This window comes from Talpa occidentalis, unplaced genomic scaffold (genome assembly GCF_014898055.3).
Source record: "Talpa occidentalis isolate TD23 unplaced genomic scaffold, MPIMG_talOcc4v2.1 talOcc4.8, whole genome shotgun sequence".
NCBI lineage: Eukaryota > Metazoa > Chordata > Mammalia > Eulipotyphla > Talpidae > Talpa > Talpa occidentalis.
Genome location: NW_023605194.1, coordinates 66,898,341 through 66,915,228, shown reverse-complemented (window position 1 = coordinate 66,915,228; position 16,888 = coordinate 66,898,341). Strand labels below are relative to the sequence as shown.

Below are 16,888 nucleotides of genomic sequence, written 5' to 3'. Positions count from 1 at the left end.
TGGATATTCCAAAATTCTGGCTCCCCAGCATATCCTGTCAGGTGGCCCCCTGCCTAGACCTCTGAACCAGTTGGCTAATGAATCCACGGTGTAAGCTAAGCCAAAAACAAAGTTTGTTTTTAATATGATGTCTATGTTTTCAAGTCCCAAAGACTACTGGTTCTGGGAAGGACTGTGTCACTGTGTGACTTTGGGAAGGTCCAGGGCTGTCCTGACAGGCCAGGGCTTTATGACTTCAAGTCCTTTATTACTTGCTCATTTACAGCATCCTTCTCATTTTGTTTTCCAGTGGCCATTTCTCTGGAGGGAGGAGGTGAGGGTATGATCTCTGCTAAAAGAAAGGAGCCCTGATCAGTGGCACATTTCACAAGGTGCCAGGTGCACTGTGTCACCAGTGGGTGATGGATAGGGGGTGATAGGCAGGGCCAGGCTGGCTGAGGCACCAAGAAGGGACAGCAGAATTGTTGGCCAACAGTTGCCTCCTCCTGACTTCCTCATCACTTTTGTGTTTGTGCAGGTTTCCCCTGCCATCCTAATGCACAAAGTTCCTGTTTGATTTGGTAGTCTGTTTTTGGGTCTGGAAATATGAAAAAAAAGATTTCCATATAAATTGATGGTAGCAGCATTCCCAGGCCCACAAAGTAACCAACCAAATCATACGAAATAGGAATGTTCTACTTTTCATAGCAGGGGACACCTGTATTTGTTTTATTATAAATAGCTGCAGTTGAGGAAGATCATCCAAATTGCAAAGAGAAGAAGTTAAATTTGCCCTGTGCCACTCCAACATCTCCCTGGGAGTTACTGCCCTCCAACACTTCTGTTTCCAGTCCTTTCTATAGTTACTTCCATAACTCTAAAGTGCACACTCCATGTCTTGATTTCTTTCTTTTTTTTTTTTTTAAGATTTATTTTATTTATACAAGTCCTGGGTACAGGCTAGATGCGCAGGAGGGTGAGAAGATTCACCAGAGACAGAGCAGGGAGCAGAACAGGCAGACTGACTAAATACACGCTGAGGGAAGCAGCGGGCGAGACAGCAGAGGTCTGCTCGCCATGTGGGTTACTCCGAGGCTGGCAGGGATCGAGCTGGCACTGCAGAGGCTGCGGACAGCTTCCCAGTGCTGCGCTCAACCCGCCGTGCCACCAGGGGAGGCTCTCCATGTCTTGATTTCTTAACAGTAAACAGTTTCTTTTAGCTCTGTTCTATGAAAATAATGAAAAGAACACATTTATAAGACCTCTCCACATCTCAACCTCTCAACTTGTTTGTTATTACTCTTAGTTTTCAAATCCAATGTTCAGAGCCCCTGCCTAAAATCTAAATTCTCAGGCCCTGGAAGAATGACCAGAATTTGTGATGGGACCTAGGAATATGTATCTATAATCACAAAGTCATATAAATCATATAACCATATAATCGACTCTAATTCTCAGGGACATTACAGTTAGATAAATATATCTTAAAGCTTACATTTATAATTAGATACAACTCTTTTCAGTAGCAATGCTTTTTTCTGCCTTATCAGAAATCTAACTAAGGAGTAATGTAGCACAATGGAGGCATAAGGACCTCCATATTCCACCCCTTTCTAAAAGCAGCGAGGATATGAGCAAAAACATGAGGATCAACTTTTTTTTGGAAGTTTGAAAATCAACCAAAGGCTTGTAGCAAAGTAGGGTAAACTTATTCTAGAGAAATGACTTGTTGCCAGTAAAAAATAAAGACTGAAATCTTCTCAAATTTGATCATTTTGAGTCAGTAGTAGAAAAACTTTTAACAAAGGAAAACCAAGGATCAGATGGTTTTATTAGTGAGAGCTATCAAATGCTTAAAGAATTAATACCAATCCTTCTCAAGAAACTTCCAAAAAATAGAAGTGGGAAAACTTCCTAAATTGTGTTATCAAGCCATTGTTAGTCTGATACTGAAGACAAAGACATCATAAGAGAAATATAGGTCAATATCCTTTATGAATATAGATGCAAGAATCCTCAACTAAATGGTACCAAACTGAATCCAGCACCATATGAGAAGGAATTATATACCATGACCAGGTGGGATTTATCCCAGGAATTCAAGGTGGGTTTAGTATAGAAAAATCATTATAATATATTATATTAATAGAATAAGTGGGGGCAGGGCAACATATGATCATCTCAATAACCACAGAAAAAGCATTTGATAAAGTCAAACACCCTTTCAAAATAAGAACATACAACAAAGTACCAAAAGAAAGGGACTTCCTCAATTTGATAAAGGGCATCTGAAAGACTGGATACATCCCCACTAAGGTTTTTAAGAATAAGAAAGGAGACCTACCTCTTACCGCTTCTATTTAACATTGTCCTGGGGATTCTAAGCAAGCAAATAGACAAGAAAAAGAAATAAAGGCATTCATATTGGAAAGGAAGAAGTAAAACTACCTCTATTTGCACATTATATAATCTTAGAACACCCTAAAGAAACTACCAAAAAAAACCCTAGTAGAGGGGCCTCCCTGGTGGCGCAAGGGGTTAACTCTCAGCACTACGAAGCTATCAACAGCCAAGCTATCAGCTGAAGCATGAGTTCCATCCCCGACCAGGGAGCTAACCCACATGGCACAGCAGACCTCTCCTGTCTCGCCCACTGCTCCCCTCAGCAGTGTATTTCAGTCAGTCTGCCTGTTCTGTTCCCCACTCTGTCTCTGGTGAACCCTCTCACCCCCCACACCTCTAGCTTACACCCCAACTCTTGTATGCATAAATAAATAAATCTTAAAAAAAAAAACCTAGTAGAGCTAATAAGTGAAGTCTGGCTGCATCTCCTTCTGTGCTTCTAAAACTCTTAAAAGTCTTTCAAAATTTGAGTTTCACTGATGAAATTCTTTATTATTTTCTATATTGCTATGGTTTTTTTAAGTTTTCGATATCTTAACTGTTAGATTCAACAGTACACGCTGCAATGGAAGGGAGGGGAACACAAGGGTAGGATGTGCCAACACTCTTGAGCTTGCATCTCTGTCCAGGATCTCTCTCTCACTTCATCTCTCTGATCCTGAGTTCTGACCTCAGAACTCAGCACAAAGCACAGATGTCTCTTCCCTTGGGAATAGAAGGCCTGTGTTTTGCTGAGTCAGTGGCACCTTTCCTGGCAGCTAGATATGGCCAAATGACAATTATTAAATGGCGGCTTCTAGGAAAGGTTAACATCTTGGAAAGCTGGGCTCTGGATTTTGTTCCCAAAAAACATCTCTTCTGCACCCCACCCAGCAGCACAGACCCTCCTGTTGTCAGCTATGTGTCCCCTTTCCCACCCCAACACTGCCAGCCAAAGTTTGTTACTTCTCCTGCTCCCTGCTCAGGGTCTTTCATTGTCAGGACGGCCTGTTCCCACCCTCAGCCTGGTGAAGTCCTTACTTATTTCTCCAAACCCATATTAGGGCATCTTTTCACAACCTCCTAGCCTCCCAGGTAGGTGATAGTGACCTCTCTGACTGGCCCTTTCTAACCCCTTGCTACTCAGTCACTGGAGTCTGGAGTGAGAGCTGAAGGCCGTCTGAGGCAGCATGCTGAGCATTATGTACATTGGCTAGGCCAGCATGTGCTGCTGGGGTCAGACCAACTGAACCCCCTGGCTCTGAAGAGAAAGGGTGTCTGCAGGAAGCAAACAAGGGCAGCCAAGAGGCGAATTCACACAAGAGCATCCCAGAGGTGAGTTCAGGTCCTGCCAGCCTACGCTATGCAGGCAGGCAGCCACCTCCTCCAATCCTGGGAAGGACTGTAAGCTTGGAGAGCGTCACCAGGTCCTTGGAGTGGTCAGCCTCGTCCTGGATGTCCAACTGTGACTCACTCCTTGTTTGGAGTGAGTCCAAATACTGGCCTGGGTACCAAGTCTTGAGGGCTTGACAAAGGCAGGGGGAGTACAGATACGGTCTGAGAACGGCTCCTGGGAACAGTGTGGGTGCCCAATCTGTGTTTATAGCAGTTTCCTGCTCCTGGCTTTCCATCTGGCAAGCTGGGTGTGGCCACCATTTGAGGAGGTTGGGAGTGGGGGGAGATCCTCTCTGGGTGGACCCTGCATACCAGCCCTGAGTGTTTCCAAACAATCACAGGGCACAGGCAACAATAGCATGGAAGCTGGCAGCAGGTGACAAGGTTAAAACATTTTAAGATTTCAGTATTGCATAGGAAAAGGGCAAAGATTCATTTTGGAGGTCATTACCTTTAGAGCATGACCGCTGAAATAGATGCAGAAAGTATAATTTTGAAACAAGTAAAAGGGGAAGATGGAATAAGAAAAAGACAAAAAAAAACACAAAAAACCCACAAATCCAAAAGACGGAAAGGAGAATGGGCAGGGGGAGCTGGACCTAAGCTGATGCTAATAAACCTAAATATACTTATAATCACAGGGAATGTGAAGGTGTAGAGGCAACAAATACTCCAGATAAAGAAAACAGATTATCACATTGTATGAAAAATATTCCAGCTTTCTGCAATTACATGAGGCCCTCCTAAAACAAAGATATAAAATACTGAAGATCAAGAGAGAGAAAGGCACACCACACAAAGACTAAGCAAAAGTAAACTTGTAAGCTGTGTCAATACCAGATGAAATTCAGTTTAAGACAGCAAAGCACTATGTTGACTTGATGGAACTACAAATACAAAGCCAAGCTTCTGGTAACATTAACCAGAAAAGAAGAGGCAAATAGAAAACATTTAGGGGGAAAAAAAGGAGATTTAACAATTAATGCTCCTCTGGGTGAACAGGAAAATAAGAAGCTATTAATCAACTTTGTGTCAACAAATTTGAAAAAGGATGAACTGGATAATTTATTATAAAAAGTTTTTTGAATGGAATCTGTGATATTGTGATTTATAAAGAATATCTATTTTGGCCATTCTGATGATCAAAGTATATTTCTAATATATATTTGGTCTTCTACAGTTCCTGGTTCGCAGTTCCCCTTGGAATATGTTAATAGTGTCAAAACTGTCTTTGCTACCTTAATGAAGATAACTTTGGAAATCACTAAGGATAGGTACTGAATACCATGGAAACCAACTGGAATAAAGGGTTGGAACTTCCAGTTCCACCTCCCTAACCTCTGGAGGGGAGAGAGGGGTTTGAAGTGGAATCAATTTCCAGTGGCCAATGACTTAATCATGTCTATGCAATAGAGCCTCCATAAAAGTCTAAGACTCCAGAGAGCTTCCAGTTTGGTAAACATGTGAAGATTCTGGGTAGAAAGGCCCAGAAGAGGACATGGAAGCTCCTTCTATGTATCTCTTCCATCTGGCTGTTGATTCATATCTTTTGGTATCTTTTGTAATGAATTTGTGGTATTTATCTGATTTGAGTGAGTAAATGGGTTTCATGAATTCTGTCTACCACTCCAGAAATTTAATCAAACTTCAGGAGGGTGTACTGGGAAACTGATTTATAGCCAGTTGGTCCAAAGCTCAGATAGTAATCAGGGCTTGCAGCAGGCACCTAAAATCTGAGAAGGGGTCATGGGGACCTCTGATCTATAGCTGATTGGTGAGAAGCACAAGCTTCCCTGGGGCCTAATGCCTACATTTGAAGTAGAGGTCAGTCTTAAGAGACTTATTACCAACTTCCTAAATAGGAACGACCATTGCCTGGTGATTGAAAGGTCTATAAAACAGATCTTTATTATCTGACCAGACAATGGAGGAAGGGGAAATGAATAAGTTCCCCCAAACTATGAAGGTAATTGGACTCTGAAGAATGAAGTAGGCAAATCCATTTATCACACTTAAACTTTTACTAACAGCAAATTATATACAGGGGTCCTCAGTACCAAAACCTGTGGGCTCCACCTTGACAGAGGGCTTTTTTTTTTCTCTTTAAATATTTATTTATTTATGCATACAAGAACTGGGGTACAGCCAGAGGTGGGGGGGGGGGTGACAGAATTCACCAGAGACAGAGTGGGGAACAGAAAAGGCAGACTGACTGCTGACGGGAACAGTGGGCGAGCTAGGAGAGGTTGGCTGCACCTGTGGGTAGCTCCCTGGCAGGGGATCAAACTTGTGCTGCAGTGGCTGCGGATAGCTTCATAGGCTGTGTCTTAACCCCTTTTGCCACCAGGGAGGCCCCTGACAGAGGTCTTCTATACTCTGCTTAGTATGTGCGATCATTCTTGTATAAGGCTAATAAACCTAGTAAGTAGCAGGAAGAAAATCTATTTTCTTTCCTCTCTCTCTCTCTCTCTCTCTCTCTCTCTGCCATTGTACTTATTGTTCATTAAACATTTGTTAGCAGCTACCAGTGAAGCCAGACTTTCCTTTGTTGAGAGTTTTTCATGGTTACTAATTCAATCTCTTTACTTGTCACAGATTTAGTCAAGTTTCATATATCTTCTTGCTCGGGTTTAATAGTTTGTATTTTGGAATTTGTCTTCATAATTTATCTAATTTTTTGGCATACAATTGCTCATAGTATTCCCTTATCATCACTTTCATTATTAGCAAGATATCATTATCTTTCTTTCCTAACTTCAGCAATTTGAGTCTTCTCTCTTTTTGGGGGTCAATTTAACTAAAATTTGTCAGTTTTGCTCATTTTTCAAAGATTCACCTTTTACTTTTATTCATTTTGGATTTCTTTTTATGGCCCAGTTTATGATCTTTCTTAGCATAAGTTCATTGGACATTTGAAAAGCATGTGTATTCTGCAAGGCAGTGTTCTAGAAATATTGGCTAGATCTTATTGTTTAAAAATGTTGTTGAGTCCTATCCTTCTGATTTTCTACCTTTTGTTCTATCAATTGTTGAGAGAAGAGTGTTGCAACTTCAGTTATAGTTGTGTATTTGTCTATTTTTCCATTTAGTTTTTAATTTATTTTTCCATCACATTTTCCAGCTTTGTTGTTAGGTGCATACATTTAGGATTACTGTGTCTTGTAGGTAGATTTACGCTGTTATCACTAGATAATATCTGGTTAGATGTCCCTGACAACTTTTTATTAATATAATTTATTTATTTATATATATTTACATCAATGCTCATTTTTTTTATAATGTTTGCTTTCTCCTCTCAGGTGTAGTCCCCATAGAATTCTCACCATCAATTCACCCGTGCATCATCGCCATAGTTCCCTATGCTCTTCCCTCCCCTGTTCTAATCCTTCTCCTTTCTCCTCCCCCACAGAATGTCTCTTATTTATAGTTGCCTGCCAATTTTTTTGTTATTATTTTCCCCTGATCCCTTAATTTGGTTCCCCTATATTCCTCCTATAAATGAAACCACCCAATATTTTTCTTTTTTCTTCTGATATTTCATTGAGCATAATCCCTTCTAGTTTCATCCATGTTGCTGAGAATGGGATGAGTTTATCTTTTTTGATTGCTGAATAGTATTCCATTGTGTATATATATCACATCTTCTTGATCTAGTCGTCTATTTTTGGACATTTGGGCTGTTTCCAGGTTTTACCTGTTATAAATACTGCTGCAATAAACATAGGGGTGCAGGTATCCTTTTGAATTAATGTTTTTGTGTCCTTTGGGTAGACTCTTAGGAGTGGAATTGCTAGGTCATATGGTAGCTACATTTTTAGTAGTCTGAGGAAACTCCACACAGCCTTCCATAGTAGTTGGACCAGTTTGCACTCCCACCAGCAGTGCAGGAGAGTTCCTTTTTCATCACATCCTCGCCAACATTTGTTGTTGCTAGTTTTTTTAATATGTGCCATTCTCACTGGTGTAAGGTAGTATGTCATTGTGGTTTTGATTTGCATTTCCCTGATGATAAGGGATGTTGAACCTTTATTTATATACCTATTGGCCATTTGCATTCCTCTTTGGAGAAGTGACTTTTTAGTCCTCCTGCCCATTTTTTGACTGGATTGTTTACTTTGTTTTTGTTGAGACATGTGAGTTCTTTGTAAATCTTTGTGATCATTCGCTTATCAGTTCTATGGAGTGCAAAAATTTTCTCCAAGTCAGTAGGATATCTCTTTGTTTTGGCTGTTCTCTCTTTTGCTATACAGAAGGTTTTTAGTTTGCTGTAATCCCAGCTGTTTATCTTTTCCTTCACTTTCTTGGGGGGATGTGTCTTTAAAGATGTTACTGAGATGTATGTCATGTAGTGTTTTACCTATATTTCCTTCTATATATTTTATGATTTCAGGTCTTCTGTTCAATTCTTTTATCCATTTTGAGTTGATTTTTGTGCATGGTGTGAGGTAGTAGTCTAGTTTCATTCTTTTGTATGTGGTGGTCCAGTTTTCCCAGCACCATTTTCAACAAACAATCCTTGTTCCATTGCATACTCTTTGCTCCTTTGTCAAAGATTAGTTGTTCATATATGTGTGGCTTTATTTCTGGGCTTTCTATTCAATTCCATTGATCTGTGTGTCCATTTTTGTTCCAGTACCATATTGCTTTAATTATTACAGTTTTGTAGTATAGTTTGAAGTCTGGGAGCATGATATCTCCATCCTCCTTTTTAGTGAGGAGAGCTTTGGCTATTTGATATTTTTTGCAACTCCATATGAATTTCATCAATATTTTTTCTATTTCTTTGAAGAATGTCATTGAGATTTTTTTCAGGATGGCATTGAATCTGTAAATTGCTTTTGGTAGGATGGCCATTTTAATAATGTTAATTCTTCCAATCCATGAACAGGAGGTCTCTTTCCATTTCCTTATGTCTTCTTCTATTTCTTTTAACAACATTTTATAGTTTTCTTTTTAAAGGTCACTCACCTCCTTAGTTAAGTTTATTCCTGGGTATTTAATTTTTTTTTGTTTCAATTATAAATGGGATGGTTTCTTAATTGCTTCTTCTTCAGATTGATTGTTTGCATACAGGAAGACCATTAATTTTTGTGTGTTGATTTTGTATCCTGCTACTTTACTAAACTGGTTTATTATTTTGATTAATTTTTCTGTGGCATTTTTAGGTTTTTCTATGTATATTATCATACTCTCTGCAAATAGTGACAGTTTTACTTCTTCTTTCCCTATTTGAATTCCTTGTATGTCTTTCTCTTGTCTTACTGCTCTGGCTAGGACTTCCAATATTATATCAAAAAGCAGTGGCAAGAGTAAAAATCCTTGTCTTGTACCTGATCTTAAAGGAAAGGCTTTCACCATTGGGAATAATATTGCCTGTGGATTTGTTATATGTGACTTTTATCATATTAAGGTATGTTCCTTCTGTTGCAAAAATTTCGAGGGCCTTCATCATAAACGGATGTTGAATTTTGTCAAATGCTTTCTCAGTATCTATTGATATAATCATATGGTTTTTATTTTTCTTTTTGTTGATGTGTTGATTACATTGATTGATTTTCAGATGATGAACCATTCTTGTGCCCCTGGAATAAATCCCACTTGGTCATGGTGTATTATCCTTTTGATGCATTGTTGGATTCCGTTAGCTAAGATTTTATTGAGGATTTTGTATCAGTGTTCATTAGAGAGGTTGGCCTATAGTTTTCTTTTTGTGTGTTGTCTTTGTTTGGTTTTGGTATTAGTGTAATGCTGGCTTCATAAAATGTATTGGGTAGTATTCCTTCTTTCTCAATTTTTAATTTAATTTTTATTTTTTTTTAAATTTTATTTTATTTTATTATTTTTTTTATAGAGGCATGTTTTATTTATTTATTTATTTGTTTGTTTGATGGTTTGTTTATACATGCACTGGGTACAGTCAGAAGCACGGGAGGGTGAGAGAATTCACCAGAGCCAGAGCAGGGAACAGAGCAGGCAGAAGGACCGAAGTACACTGCTGAGGGGAGCAGCGGGCGGCAGGAGAGGTCTGCGCACCATGTGGGACCCTCCTCTGGTGGCCGGGGAGCAGCCAGGGATTGAACCGGCGCGGCAGAGGCCGCGGGCAGCTTCGCAACCCAGGGCTCAACCGCTGCGCCACCGGGGAGGCCCTTCTTTCTCAATTTTTTGAAAGAATGTGTAAGATAGGCACTAGTGGGGCCTCCCTGGTGGCGCAAGGGGTTAAGACGCAACCTATGAAGCTGGCAGACTCTGCAGCACGAGTTTGATCCCCAGCCAGGGCGCAACCCACATGGCATAGCAGACTCCTCCTATCCCACTGCTCCCCTCAGCAATGTATTTCAGTCAATCTGCCTATTCTGTTCCCCACTCTGTCTCTGGTGAATCCTCTCACCCTCGCACCTCTGGCCTGTATCCCCATTCTTGTATGCATAAATAAATAAATCTTTTTTAAAAAAACATAAGCACTAGTTCATTTCTGAACATTTGGTAGAATTCATTTGTGAAGCAATCTGGTCTTGGGCTTTTGTTTTTGGGAAGGTTTTCATTACTGCTTCAATTTCACTGCTTTTTTAGGTGTTCTATTTCTTCTTTATCTAACTTTGGATGATAATATTGATCTAGGAATTTGTCCATATATTTTAGATTGTTGAACTTGTTTGCATATAAATGTTCATAGTAGTTGGGGCCTCCCTGGTGGTGCAAGGGGTTAATCACAGCACTATGAAGCTATCTGAAGCCTCTGCAGCACGCATTTTATCTCCGGCCAGCCAGGGAGCTACCCACATGGCACAGACCTCTGCTGTCTCGCCCACTGCTCCCTTCAGCAGTGTATTTCAGTCAGTCTGCCTGTTCTGTTCCCCACTCTGTCTCTGGTGAATCCTTTCAACCCCCGCACCTATGTCCTGTACCCCTGTTCTTGTATGCATAAATAAATAAATCTTTAAAAAATAAATAAATATATGTTCATAGTAATCTCTGGTAATTCTTTTGGTTTCTACTGAGTCTATTGTAATCTCTCCTCTTTCATTTATGATCCTATTTATTTGTGTTTTCTCCCATATTTTCTTTGTAAGCCTGGCTAGAGGTTTGTCTATTTTATGTATTTTTTTGAAGAATAAACTTTTGGTTTCATTGACCTTTTTCAATTTTTTTAAAATTTCTATTTCATTTATCTCTGCTTTGCTTTTTATTATTTTCTTTCTTCAACTGGTTTTAGTTTTTTTGATTGTTCTTTTTCTAGTTCTTTGAGATGGGAGATTAGAGTTCTTTTGAGTTCTTTCTTGTTTCTTCATGTGAACCCGTATTATGTATTTCCCTCGTATTACTGTTTCTGCTGTCTCCCGTACATTCTGGAAAGTTGTGTCCTCATTATCATTTGTCTTAAAGTATTTTTTTAATTTCTTCTTGGATCTCCTCTTTAATCCAATGGTCTTCCAATAGTATGGGCTTCAATCTACATGAAATGTGAGGGTTCCTTGTTTTTGTTTCATGGTCTATTTCTAGTTTGATGCCTTTATGATCAGAGAGGATAGTTGAAATGACTTTGATCTTAATGCATCTGTTGATGTTTGTCTTGTGACCCAATATGTGAAAGGGTACTTTGTAGAGGTTCTGCCACACTCGTCCTAGTATTTGTGGATCTGTTTATTCATCTGTGAAATGAGAAGATTAATCCACAGCAGTGATTTTCCTTCTCCCCCTCTAAAATCTCACCCCTTTGTGGAAGTGGTAGGGTGTAGGTTTGGAGAGAAAGTGTTGCCTCCCCTAGGCTGTGGACCAACAGAATAGTTGTACTTTTGCCTGTCTCATGTGTTATTTCTCTGAATTAGAATAACAATAGCTGGTCTTTACTCAGATCCTCAGGCACCTGGGGGGTTTGAACACTCCTTGATTTCAGATAACACTGGTGAGGCCCACTAATTTGTTTCTTTTGAAAGTGCCACCATTGACCTCGGTGGTTAGCTAGGCCAGGTACTGGCTCTAATGGTCAGTGATCAAGTCTTTTCATGGGAAGCTGGAATTGTACTCCTAGGTCTTTTGGGTCCCTGGGTCACACATGAATTAAACACACTGGGAACTCTGAAAAGTCTTTCAAGTCTAGCTAAGCCTCTTCTGAGTAGGATCCCACACAGGATGTGTGGAAGAGCATTTTGTCAACAACAGATGCACAGATGGAGGAAATACTGTTTTGAGAATTACTATACTGACCTAGACCAGTAGGGCCAGAGCATCATTCATGTTGAGAGTTGCCTGTTCCATTGAGCACATACCATTTGCCAAGTACTGTGTTAAGGAATTGTTGATTCTTCACAATCTTGTGAGAAAAGGGTTGTCATTGCTTGGGCGGAGGAAGAAGAAATGTCTCAAAATATCCTAAATTTGACAAAAAGAAAAAAAACTAGATTCAAGATATTGGTCAAAAACAAAATAAGATAAGAGGTCCCAGGTCACTTGGGGAAGGTTTGAGACACCCAGCTTTTGGTCAGCAGCTGCTGACTTTGGAGCCAAGGCCTGTGAGAGAAACCCAAGACCTGGCGTTAGGCTGCTCTCTACATGTGCCCAGTGAAGGAGACTAATACCACCATTCATCAAAGACTGGTGGGGGAACATCAGTGGCATTTTGAGACTTTACCATATACAACAGCTGTCCAAAAAATACTTTTAAAATATATTATACATGGGGGCCTCCCCGGTGGCACAGAGGTTGAGCGCTGGGTTGCGAAGTTGCCTGCAGCCTCCGAGGCGCAGGTTCGATCCCCGGCTGCTCCCCGGCCACCTGAGGAGGGTCCCACATGGCGTGCAGACCTCTCCTGCCGCCCGCTGCTCCCCTCAGCTGTGTACTTCGGTCCTTCTGCCTGCTCTGTTCCCCGCTCTGGCTCTGGTGAATTCTCTCACCCTCCCATGCTTCTGACTGTACCCAGTGCATGTATAAACAAAGCAAACAAACAAACAAATAAAAAAAACATGCCTCTATTAAAAAAAAAAAGTTTAAAATATATTATACATGGGCCTCCCCGGTGGCGCAGCAGTTGAGTGCTGGGTTGTGAAGCTGCCCGCAGCCTCTGCAGCGCCAGTTCGATCCCCATCTGCTCCCCGGCCACTGGAGGAGGGTCCCACATGGCGTGCAGACCTCTCCTGCCGCCCGCTGCTCCCTCAGCAGTGTACTTCGGTCCTTCTGCCTGCTCTGGTCCCCACTCTGGCTCTGGTGAATTCTCTCACCCTCCCACGCTTCTGACTATACCCAGTGCTTGTATAAATAAATAAAAAAAATCTTTTAAAAAAATATATTATACAGAGGACTGCTTTCTTTGAGAACTATTTTGTGTATAAATTCAATCTAGAAAACCAGAGTTGGGCCCCTATGGGTGGGAAGAGAGTCGGGCTAGGAGCCTCAGGGATCCCAGAATACCACTTCAAAGTGACTTAGAGTAGGCTGGCACTTATCATGAGGAGTACTGGCAGTGCCACAATACTTGAGGCTCTGACTCTGGGTTCAGAAGAATTAGATGGGACTGTGGTAGATTCATCTTACACAGTCGCAGGGAGGGTTGCAGGACTGCAGGCCGGCCATATGTGTTGGTTACTTATGTGATCTGGGTGCCACCTGCCTCACCCTCCCCTTGACCAGCAATCACAGCCTGTCACAGAGTAGGAAACTTATCTTTACCATCTTACATAGTAAATTTAATCTTACAACGTATATAATTTTTTTTTCTGTATCAACAAAACTAGAATGTTCAAGTTAAGATCTTGGTATAGGATCAATGGCAGACCTGTACCTCTGACCCCAGCAAAAGGGGGAGAGGGGAAGCATGAGAACAGCATAGGGAGAGAGCACAATGGGCTGTGGTGGAGGACTATGGTTGTGTGGGTCAGTGGTGTGCTACAGTGACTATACCTGAAGGGGGAGATCCTACTCTTCCAAAGTACAAACCATGATATAAAGCAATGGTACTTTGATAAAAATTAAAAAAAAAAAAAAAGAGTATCAGTCACTTTTAGGTCTTCCTTCATCTCATAATATATCGATTTCTTCTTCATTCCTGAAGAATATATTTAATAGAATTCTGGGCTGTCTTTTATTTTTCTTTCAGCACAAAAAATGTGTGCTACTTTCTCTGGTCTCTGTAGTTTCTGAGAAATCTTTGGCCCTTTGGTTTGTTTCTCTTAGTGAGATGTCCCTTTTCTCAGACTCTTTTATATATTTTTCTTTACTTTCTGTTTTCAGAAGTTTAATTTTGATGTGCTTTGGTTTAGATTTCTTTGGGTTTGTCTTATTTGGTTTATGAGCAATATCTTGAATCTAGTTTTTTTTCTTTTTGTCAAATTTAGGATATTTGAGATATTTCTTCTTTGAATACTTTTTAGTCTCCACCCTTCTTCTCCTCTCCTTTTGGAATTCCAATGACACGAATCCTAGTTGTTTTTCTAGGGTCTCACATTCCCTTGAGTCTCTGTTCCCCTCACACCCCCCCCCGCCCCAGTCACAGTCTCCATCTTATTCAAATGGAATAATTCTATTATTCTATCTTCAAGTTGGCTGTTTCTTCTATACCTCCATTTTGCTGTTGAGCAAAAACTGTAAGCTGCTGTTAGTCCCATCTATCTTGGTCAGAATCAGATAGAAGAAAATGATAAGAAAATATAACTTAATTTGTATCTTCTGGATAAAGAAGGACTTTTCGATGGTAAAAAGTAAAGTAAGAGTCATATAGAGAAAACCTTAACAGATTCACATACTCAAAAAGTTTAACTTCTATAACACCCTGGAAATAATCATTAAAATATTAAGTAGCAAATGGCAACTGGTATCTGCCACATGTATGACAGCAAGTAATGTTTCTAACATATAAATTAAGCAAAACACCAATTCTCGATGTAGGTACATAAACAACTCACCAAATAGGATGTGAAAATGACCAATATCAAGTGGGGATAAAATTTAACTTTCTAAGTATTCAAAGAAGTTCAAGTTAAAGTGATAGAGTATTTTCTACTTACTCAGCACACTTTTAAAAACTGAGTATGCAAGGCAGGCAGCAGTCACTGAAACCTCCTGGATGTGAACCAGAAATTCTACTTCAAGGAATTTTTCCTGAGGAAATCACCCCCAAATACCAAGATTTATGAATAATGACATTCATAGTAGCATTATTTATAATAGAAAAGTTACCATTTGAAACAGTATCTTGACATCAAATATGTTAACTCCAGTGTCCACCTTGAACCAGGATGTGATTTCCACTAAGCCCTTTTGATGTCAAGCATTCCATTATCATCCCCACTTTACACAACCTCAGAACAGATTGTTGATTGTCATACCCTGCTGTCCTTCCCCATCAGTGGTGCATATAAGATGACTCCCTCCTGGCTCTATTCAACCCTTAGGCCATATTCCCTGTAGTTAGAAAGGAAGCAGGAATAGGTTAACACTGATGCTGAATGAAAAAGGAGGCTAGAATCACTCTGTGATATTAAATGGAAAAAGTACAAAAGTATTGCAAAATGCAGTTTGCAGAGAAGGAAGGGTCTGGGGTGGGAAGGTGGACAGAGAGGCCATGAGACAGTGCAGGAGTAAAGGGTGTTTTTCTGTCCCCAACAGGCACCACTGCCACTTCACAGAATGTTGGTTGGCCTTACCTGGACTTCCAGGGAACTATGGATCCTGTAGAGACTATCATCTATGGTGAAGACATGAGCACCCTGTTAACCAGAGCTTTGTTAACCAGAGTTCCCTGCCCCTCACTTCCCAATCTGTGGGTGAAGATAAAGCCATTGTGCCCTCAGATTTCGACTAACAGCTGATAATGCCCATTCTGAGGAACGGGACTGATGTCAGATGAGCCTTGAAGGTCAAGGGAGCCAGGGAGGATGTCTCAGGAGGCTGTTGGGCACTCTGGGACAGCAGAGGACCTGGGATTGACAATGACTTCCCCTCCACTCTACAACCTCTGTCTTGGAGGGTTTCATTACCAGTGGGGAAACCAAGACAATATAAGTTTACTAGTCTGAAAAGCTTACTGTTTGTAGGGGCAAATCTGACTCTATGCCGTGGTCCGGACCACAAAGAATAACGTCAATAACCCAGGCTCGACATTGCCCAGGCAGGGTGCTCTGTGAACCAACACAGTGAGTATCCTTCCCACACAAGGCACCTTATGCCCCCAGAGCAGAACTGGGTGCCACAATGCCCATGCTGCCTCTCAAACATCCAGAAAGGGCACTGAGCTCTGTGCTCTTCCTCTGACCCTTAGAGAGGAGACAGGCTCTGCAAACATCTGCTACACTGAAGGGAAACATCCTTAACTGTTTCAAAGCTGAAAGGTGGGAGGAATGTTGTTTTTCACTTCCCCGAACTGAAATCTCAGCTAGGAGCTTCCCAAACTCCAATCCCTAGGAATCTGGAACCTAAATTTAGACTGTCCTTGGAAGGTCACAGGATCACCCTGGCGTAGGGTCAGCCTGCAGCTGCTCAAGATAAACTTTGCTTTTCTGCCGACTCAGGCCTTTCCCTCACAATTAATGAGATCCTGCCACACTTCCCCTGGGAAAGTAGAACAATAGCTGTAGATGAGCAGGTGGCCTTGGCCAATGTGCTGGCCCTCAAGCCCCTTGCCAGAGATCATGGATTCACTACCCTACCCAGTTCCAGGCTCCCTCTGACCTGGGCCTTCAGGTGCTAGTCCACTGTGTAGCCCCAGCCTGCCCAGGTTCCTCTGCCCTTTGGTAGCCACACTGCTTCCCAATTCTGGACCCTTTTTTTTTTTTTTTTTTAAGATTTATTTATTTATTTATACAAGCACTGGGTACAGTCAGAAGCATGGGAGGGTGAGAGAATTCACCAAAGCCAGAGAGGGGAACAGAACAGGCAGACTGACAAAGACACTGCTGAGGGGAGCAGTGGGCGCGGCAGGAAAGATCTGTGTGCCATGTGGGACCCTCGCCGGTGGCCGGGGATCGAACCGGCACTGCAGAGGCTGCAGGCAGCTTCACAGCCCAGTGCTCAACTGCTGCGCCATTGGGGAGGCCCAGCCCAATTCTGGACTCTTGCACAAAACTTTTTCCCTCCCAGACTGAACCATCACCTCCTCAGAGAGACCTTCATTACTCTGTGTCACATTGCCATCTCTTTCTT

The 16,888-nt window shown here is 41.3% G+C and overlaps 1 long non-coding RNA gene across 1 annotated transcript; it reads right to left on the bottom strand.

The window, feature by feature from the left end:
• Positions 1-2,323: 2,323 nt before the first annotated feature.
• On the bottom strand, positions 2,324-15,464 carry LOC129145014 (uncharacterized). Its single transcript, XR_008549976.1, has 3 exons — positions 15,394-15,464; positions 15,076-15,151; positions 2,324-2,359 (listed from the first exon to the last, which is right to left on the bottom strand). It is a non-coding gene; the product is annotated as an uncharacterized LOC129145014 (long non-coding RNA).
• Between the last annotated feature and the right edge of the window lie 1,424 nt (positions 15,465-16,888).